The following is a 9,380-nucleotide window of genomic DNA, read 5'->3' on the forward strand; positions in this document are numbered from 1 at the left end:
TTCATCCTTCCTGACAGAGCACCACCAGGTATTGAGCTGCAGAGTTTCTTTATTTATAGAGTCTTAATAGAATTTAAACCATCTCCTTTCTCCCTTTTTTGTTCAGTCCCTTGAGGCTGTTTCCACTTTCCTTTTTTTCTCTCCGGGTGCTTTCTGGGGGTTGGGGGAGACGAGGGGGTGCTTTTCCCATACCCGCCCCCCCCATTTCTGTCCTCTCTCCACAAGGAAAACAGCTCCCTGCCCTCCGTGGCTTCTCTCTCCCCACTTCATGTCTCCATGTCACGTACCTGCCACGTACTGTGGTTCAAATTGTGCAGATTATTGTGTTAATCCTCAAATCACTTTTTGAGGTGTGCCAAATGGTTTGGTGTTGATATGGCTGCATTTCAGGGAGGAGAGACACAAAAAACTTCCATGATGTTCTGCCATCTTGGTCCCCTACAGTTCTCTTCTAATGGTTTATTCTTTTCTTAATTTGTTCAGTTTTAATAGATATTGTTTGAGTACTTATTATGGGCCAGGCACTGGGTTAGATGCTGAACAATAAATAATGAACAAACCAGACAATGTGTCTCATGAACCTGCTAGTTGTCATTGTTATGTTAGACCAGACTAGAATATAATACAATCAGAGCACAGCTTTTATTTAATACTACTTGTTTAAGAATAAATTTGTCTTAGAATATTTCTGTTACCCACTTAGGTAATAGACTGTCCTAAAGTCATTTTACATTGCAAACATTTTAGTTCAGGAATTAGGCTTATCAGTGGAAAATAGTGATCAAATTTCCAAATGCTAAGTAATAGGCCAAACTCCCCTCTCTCAGCTGGAGCTTCTGCCTAGAAGAGCCTATTGGGAAAGTGGGAGTACAGTTGGTTCTGATATCATTTCAAATAGAATTGTTTTCTTAATTTAATTTTTGTATTGTTCATTGCTAGTGTATAGAAGTACAATTGGTCTTCTATATTGATTTTTTTATCCTGAGAAGTTGCTGGATTCATTTATTTTAATAGGTTTTTTAGTTAATTTCTTGACATTTTTATATATAAGATCTCATAATCTGTGGATATAGTTTTACTGCTTTCTAGTTTAGGTGCCTTTTATTTCTTTTTTCTTGTCTAATTTCCCTGGCTAGAACTTCTAGTGCAAAGCTGAATGGAAGATCAAGAGTAAATATCGTTGTCCTGATCTTAAGGGGAAAACATTCCATTCTTCAGTTTTAAACATGATGTTAACTATTGATTTTTTTTATAGATGCCTTTTATGAGGATAAGAAAACTGCTTTCTCTTCTTAGTTTGTTAAGTGATTTTATCATGAAAGTGTTGGATTTGTCAAATGTTTTTCTTGCATCTATTAAGATGATGGTATGTTTTTTTCTTTATTATGCTAATATGGTATATTACATTGAATGATTTGTGTTACAAATTAAAATTGCATTTCTTTTTATATGTTGCTATAGTTTGCTGGTATTTTGTTGAACATTTTTTTGCATCTGTATTCATAAGTAATTGGTTTGTAGCTTTCTTTTCTTGTGATGCCTTTGTCTTATTTTGGTATCACACTAATACTGGCCTCATAGAGTAAGTTGGGAAACATCTCAATGTTTTGTTTTGTTTTTCTTCTTTTGGTTTTTGTTTTTTTTTTTCTTTTTCCAAGAATCTTGAAGGATTGGTACTAATTCTTTAAACACCTAGAAGTAAAGTCACCTGGGCCTAAATTTTCATGTGTAAACTCCTTTTGATAATTCTTTTTTTTTTTTTTAACTTGTAAGTTCTATTCAGAATTTCTATTTCTTCTTGAGTCAAATTTGATAATTTGTATATTTCTGGGAATTTGTCCACCCAGATTATTGAACTTTTCATATATAATTATTCCTAGTATTTCGTTATACTTCTTTGAACTCTATAATGTCAATGTCAGTATTGCTGCTCCCTATTTCGTTCCTGATTTTAGCAATTTGAATCCTCATTTTCTCTTGGTGAGTCTAATTAAAGCTGGTGAATTTTGTTGCCATTCAAAGGATATTTCATGATAATGTTTTTATTCATCTTAACTATTGGTTTTTTATTTATTTTATTTATTTCCACTTTGATCTTTATTATATCCTTTCCTCTGCTTGGTTTTTGTTTAGTTTGCTCTTCTTATTCTTGTTTCTTAAGGTGGACGTTTAAGTTATTAAGCTGAGATTTTTAAATATAAGCATTATAGCTATTAATTTCCTTCTAAGCACTGTTTAGCTGCATCCCATGATTTTATGTGTTGGCATTTTGGTTTCCATTCACCTCAACGTTTGCTAATTTCCCTTGTGATTTCTTCTTTGATCCCTTGGTAATTTAGTGGTGTTTTGTTTAATGTCACGTATTTGTTGATTTCTCACGTTTCCTTTTGTTATTAATATCTAATTTCATTCCCTTGTGGTTGGAAAGAATACTTTTCATGATTTCAAGCCTTTAAATATACACTGAATTTTATGAGAGGGAGAAAAGTCTCTTCACTGAAGAAGTGATTTTGATCTGAGCTTCTAGGAAGGTAGAAAAATATACTTACATCTCAGAAGCAGGAAAAATCTTGGTGTTTTCAAGGTTCCAAATAAGGTTGGTGGGGCTGTAATAGTGGACAAAAAGAGACCTAGTGGTGGAATATGCAGTGAGAGAAGCAGATGGGTTCTGGGGAATGGGCAAGACCACAAGTATTCCAGATTTGAGGTTTGGTGAGAATAATGGCTCAAACTGAAATTGGTTTATTTTCATTCCAGTTAGGAAGCATTGAAAGAGTTACAAATACATTTTGGGAATCCTGATGGTGCAACAGCATGTGACTTCTTGAAGCCTACCTAATTTCTTACATACATGCACCTGAAAGTGGGTGGTCTCAGAAGCTAGGGAAGAGGGAGAAGCATCTACAATCAAGGGTTCTGCATTTTATCAGGACAATGATGGTGTAAGGATAGCAAAAACATCATGTAAAAAGTAGGCTAAAGATCAATATTTCTAGTGTCAGGAGAGATTGTGGAAGACTTTGAAATGGTCAAAATGCTAAGATTAGGAACATGTCCTGAGTAGGTTACTTCTCCAGACTGTCTCAGCCTTCTATTGTCATTGAGCTGTTTTTAAACTATAAATTATAGATAACTGATAGCAATGTGACTGACTACTTTCCTTATGTAAATGAATTCTGTTGAGTGACAGAAAATTGATCCACTTACACGCCCCAAAAAATACAGTTTTGAATTTATTTGTGAATTCATTTCTGCATTCCTGATTAACCTACATAAGTGTGGTAGTTTGAATTCTTTGAACACTTGTTTTCTCATTAATGAATGAGTTAAAATCTTTTGCATGTGTGTGTTTTATATTATTATGGATCATGATATTACCTTTTAGAAAAATTATCCATTAAACAGGAAATAGCCTTTATACTGTCCCATCGATATTTAATCATCAGGGACAATTTGTGGTAAATATCACATGCACTTTGTTAAGAGCAAACAATTCATTCTCATGATTTCTCTAATAGCAGTTTTGTCTTCATAGACACTTGGCATTTATCTCTGAGTTTGGAGGCTACAATTATATTAAGCAGTCCATATGGCCTAACCCCCATTTCCTTTGTTGGGGTTCTCTGGAGCTTTCTACCCTTCACCTTTATAAAAGATGTTTATAGAATATTCCATGATGAGTAACTAAGAGAAAGACTGAGTATCCTAAGAAGGTAATTTTTAATGCTATGGAAGCAGTAATATTGGAAAGATTCCCACCTCCAACCCCCCTTATTTAAGGAGTATAGCAAGTGAGCTGAATACTAGAAACCTCCCTACTTCAGCAACCTGTTATCAGAGTAATTTATATTTTCATTGACTGGAAACCTAACTAAAGAATCAAACTATGTTATATGTCAATTTGGGGGAATATTCTCTTCATGTTTAATTGTGTATAATCAAAAATTGAGTGTTGGGGTGCCTTGGTGGCTCGGTTAAACATCTGACACTTGATCTCAGCTCATGTCTTGATCTCAGTCATGAGTTCAAGTCCTACATTGGGTTCCACATTGGGTGTAAAGCCTACTTAAATTAAAAAAAAAAAATGTGAGTGTCATAAGAAATTTGTAGGTGCTTCATTAGATCCATCATGAAGGAATCTGCCATTACCATATGCAGTGAATGTTTGAATGATAAAGTGATATAGATTTTCAACTGGTTTTTTCCCCCTCTGTTACTTTCTTTAGCTTTTAGTTAGATGTCTTGGAGGTAGAAAAATGTAGAGGCAGAATTGTTTGTCCCAGTTAGCTTTCTAACTATTCACTGTCATCATTGGAAAATCAATGAAAATTTTGCTTTCCTTTTTTCTGTCTAGACATACATGTGGATGGGTAAAGGTAACCACTTAGGACTTACAGAAGGAGGTGACAAGGGTCATAATACTGTTCATGATATTGGGCTCACCAAGATCTGATGGAAATAAAGGGCTAAGATGATGATGGGAGAAAGAAGCAGATAAATGGCCAGGAATGGTCACCTTAGGCTTAGACTGATACTGACGGAAGGCAAGATTCTTTGTAGCCAGACATTAAAGAACAAGAAATTTTTCTGTATTCTCAACATTCTGGGAATAAATCATTGTGCACGGATGATAAGCCTGAACTAGATCATTCTGTTAATACCAAGATCATTGATTCCATTGCTATTTAATATTTTAATGATCAGAAATCAATAAAAGTTTAATGCCAATGATTTACTGCTAGGGAAAGAGGTAGACTGTAGAATCTACATTTCAAAAAATCAGTTGCAAAAATGAAAAATTAGATTCTAGTTTCATGCTAGATAAAGATATGTTTATCAATATTTCCTCCCACGGCCTAGTTAACAGAAACCGTAATGACACTAAAGAGGTATTGCTCAACAGAAACAATGGGCTGGAGATGGAATCATCAGCGAACATAACATTAAAAAAAAAAATCTATTGACTTCAGAAAGTAGAAGAGGTGGTGACTGATTATTTGAGTGAAGGAAAACATAGTCTATAATATCTTTGAAAGCAACTACAGTCAAAGAGTTATCTGATCTCTATTTGGCAGGGTCCCAGAGGCATAATAGATTCAGAGAAGGGGTCCCCTAGCATAATGGCCAGTTCTTCCCCTCACTCAATTTAAAACAAAGTCTGTCAACCAAGCTGCTCAGCAATTCACATAGGGTATCTAGTAAGCCTTTCTAATGCCACAGTCTTACATATGAAAAAGCAAAAGGATCACAGAAATTTGAGGAAAGCCTGCAACACAAGAAAGAAGAGATGAAATACTTGCATCAGAGGAAACAGGAAAATTTCTAAGAATGAAAAAAAAGTCTTTTTTTTAATTAGATAAGTTAGTAGTCTCAGAGATACCTAGAAATGTATTGCATGTGTAAAATATCAGCATATTGTGAAAAATGAACAGTGAATTCAAGATAGCAGACTTACGTACATTTTTCTTTTCCCCCTCCTGACTCAGTAAAGATGATAGTAAATGATAGAGAATGATGTAAACCTACATAAAGACGGTGGGATTCCAAGGAAAATAGATTAAAATATATCTCTGGAATCTAGGAAGAAAGATAGAAAACACTGGGAAATAATTAAGCAGAGTTGTAGGATCACAAGCTAGAGAAACTTGAGTTATTATCAATGTGTCCCCAGTGAGGCCTAGGGAACATGAGTTTTAATAGACGATTGCAAAAGTCTAGGAGGAAGGCCATGAGAGCCATGGCAGTCCATAAATCTATAAAAAGCCATAATATGTATTGATACGTTCAATAGAAGGAGCTAATGGAGAGGTCCTTACAAAAGAGTCAATAATTAGAGATTAACTCTTGAGAATTTAGTCTAGGAAGGAGAAGAATAACTTCTTCCAAATATAAGCTAAATAAATGAATAGAGGCTGGATAACATGATGTGAGATCATGGGCTGAGAATCAAGTAGGCTCAGAGAAGCTGAGGGCTTAAGAAGAATGGTAAATGTTTAAAATAGCCATGAGGGAAATATATAAGGGAACTAGAAGATGAGAAATTATGCTCAGTTACAGAGAGATCCCAGCTGGATCGTAAGGCCGCAAATTGCACGGTATTTTTCTTCAATCATGCTTGAATGCCATAGGTTCAGGGGCAGAGACAGGGGCAGAGAGCCTGGTGATAACAAGAATGCTTGTATAAGAGCCACTGAAATGGTTGATCATGGAGAACAAGCAGGGGAAGGTTATTGTAAGTAAAATCAGAAAAGGCTCATGGACCGAGAGAACATGAAGGTGAAATGAGGTTACAGAAACAATGAGTAAAGAGCAGCCTTAGTGGAAGTAAGGCTGTTTAGAAGTGTAAGACTTGGGGGCTCTGATAACAAATATAAAGTACAAGGTCTTACCTCATAAAGTTAGTGTATTTATATGAATGAGAAGGTCCCAAGTATAATTTTAACTAACTGACATGGAGTATACATCCAGAGATCATCTTAAGTATTTGTTATATAATTCAACATGTATTGTTGGAGGATAATAGAAGTTAAAAAATTTTTTGAATGTGTATATGTAAGCCTGTATCTGTATCCAAAAATGAGTCAAAATAATTAGGATGATAATGGCATGTGCGAAGTTTCTTGGTAAGATGATAGTGAAATAAATTTTTGTAAGAAGGCACATTGGAGTAAACTCTAAGTGATTATTTTTAACTCTGAAAAGCAAATTTTCCAATGGTGTTACACATGTGGTACGTGTGTTTCCAGAAAAGCAATAAATTGTTTTGAAAAGAGACAGGACATATGCCTCACTAGCGATTACTAATAAAGGATAATCACTTATGCATAGCCAGTAGATAGCCAAAAGATACGAAAGCTAGACATAAGATATTTGAGTAAATGGATAATCCAAGGGATAATATGCTAATACACTGAAAATCTATTAAATGGATTAAATATATTAAATGGATTTGTTTGGATTATCCTTTGTTGCATAATAAACCACTCCAAAAACTTAGTAGCTTAAACAACAAAATCATTTAGTATCACTCATGATTCTATAGACTGACTGGACTCTACTATGCAATACTTCTGTTCCATGAATGGTTTTGGTAGAGGCTGAAGTACACTGAATTCTCAACTGGAATTCATTGACTTGGAATGTCTACATCAAATCCCTTGGCTTGCAGTTGGGGCTCTGTGTTAACTGGGAGTCCACTTGGTGCTGTTGACCAAGAATCCTCTTATTTTTATTTATTTATTTATTTTACCATGTAGCCTTTCCATATGTCTTAACCTTCTTAAAACACTGTTTGGCTTTGAATGTTAAGAGTTCTAAATAGAAGCTGAAGTTCTTTCATGGTTCAATTTTGAAAGTTACACAGTGTTACTACTGTTATATTTTATTTGTCTAAGCAAGTCTTGCTTCTGGCCAGATTGACTTTAGAGTGGTGATATATGGAAGTGTATTTTTAATTTTTTTAATGTTTATTTATTTATTTTTGTGTATGAGAAAGAATGCATGTAGGTGAGTAGGGGGAAGGCCCAGCCAATTTTCCGTGATTCTTTTCCTTTATAAGCTGCATTACCTCTACTGTTTCTTAAATCTCATGTCTTCTTTTTTGGTTTACTTATTTGTCTTGCTGGGGCATGTTTTCAAGTAGTGTCTTAAAAGAGGGTACATGGAACATACAGTTTTTAGTCCTTGATTGTTTAAAAATATTTTTATTCTGTAATCAGAATGAATTGGTAGATTTTTGAAGTATAGAATTTTAGATTTAGTAATAATTGAGATGTCTTTTAATAATTGAGTTGTCTACTTTCTTGTATGTATATGTTTTAGTTTTCTATTGTTATGTAACCATCCCAAACTCAGTGGCTTGAGATGAGAAGGATCATTTATTTTTTTCCATGAATCTGCTATTTAGATAGGGGTAAGTAGAGGCAACTTGCCTTTGTTCCTTAATATGGATTGTCTTAAAGAGTGAGGGTGACTTGGAATTATCTGAGGGCTCTTTTACTCACATTCTAGCAGTTAATGCTGGCTATTGGTTTGGACCTCATCTGGGGCAACAGGCTGGAACATCTACAACTGGCCTTTCCAGATGGCTGCTTGGCTTTCTCAAGTATGGTGGCTGGGTTCCAAGAGCAAGCATAATAGAACAGGGCAGGTGTACATAACATTTTAATGACTTAGTGATGTAACATCACTTCTACTGTATCCAGTGGTCAAGGCAATTACAAAAGTCTATCCAGATCCAAGAGGAGGAGTATAGGCCCGAATGCACAGTGAGGGGAAATGCCAATGTCACTTGTAAGAAGAAGATGTGTGATAGAATATATTATTGTGGTTTTGTTTGGAAAATGCAATCTGTAGCACTGTGTTGCGGTTTTAAAAAGAATCGTATACTCTGGTTTCTCTTCAGATAGCATAAATCTCTCACCTTTTAAAAAGCATCATAGTAAAGACATGGCAAGTTAAAAAATATTAAATAGCAACCTCTGGTGGTTATTTTAAAGTAGAGGGAGGCCATATGCTGAGTGATGCATCAGAGGAAGGATGTAGTAACTTGGAGCTATCAGCTTGCACAAATTAACTCATTTATTTATTTGTTAATAACTCTTTGAGCATTCAGTGTTTGCCAAGTCCTGAGGGATATTAAAATGAGTAAGACAACATCCTTGCTTTTAAGGAACCCACATAATAAGACAAATAGCTTGATTATAAATTGAATGCTATTGTTTAATTATGGGGCATGTAAGGTGCTGGCATAGGCACCAACTCTTAAAAGAATTGGTCTCCGATAAAAAAAAAAAAAGACACCTTACAGTTCCCCCTGTCTCATTGTTTCCCAGTATGTGTTGCCTACTTTTCATGTGGCCTGTGTAATATGTGTTCGTTGTCCCTTTGAATCTGGTAGGGGAATGTCCCGTTCATTTGCTCCTAGTAAGCCTCATTATTGCTGTTCACATTATCATTGATTTAAAAACCATGGAGTTTGGTTTCTCAAGGATACTGCTTTGAAGGATATACAGACTTAGCTAGAATTAAACCAGCTAGAAGTAAACTGGGGCAGTGTATTTGGTTATAGAATATAGCAATGTGTCCTACTAAGGGCAGCTTCTCTGTCAAGGGAAAGCTATATTTAACTCACTCCTTTTTAATTGCTTTGATGTAGTTCTGTGAGCATTGAAATTTAATCTCATAGGAACCTTTCCCTTTTTATAGATCCCAGGACTTTCTCAGGTTAAAAAAAATACATTTACCTCATTTTAGTAGAGTACAAATTCCCATGCAAAAGAATGTTAACAGGAAATATATTATTTTAAAATGATACATGTTTCAACAACATCTAAGACATGAAATCGATAAGGGAATAAATGTTAATGAGGTTGGTATAT

This window comes from Crocuta crocuta, unplaced genomic scaffold (assembly GCF_008692635.1).
Source record: "Crocuta crocuta isolate KB4526 unplaced genomic scaffold, BGI_CrCroc_1.0 scaffold235, whole genome shotgun sequence".
NCBI classification, from domain to species: domain Eukaryota; kingdom Metazoa; phylum Chordata; class Mammalia; order Carnivora; family Hyaenidae; genus Crocuta; species Crocuta crocuta.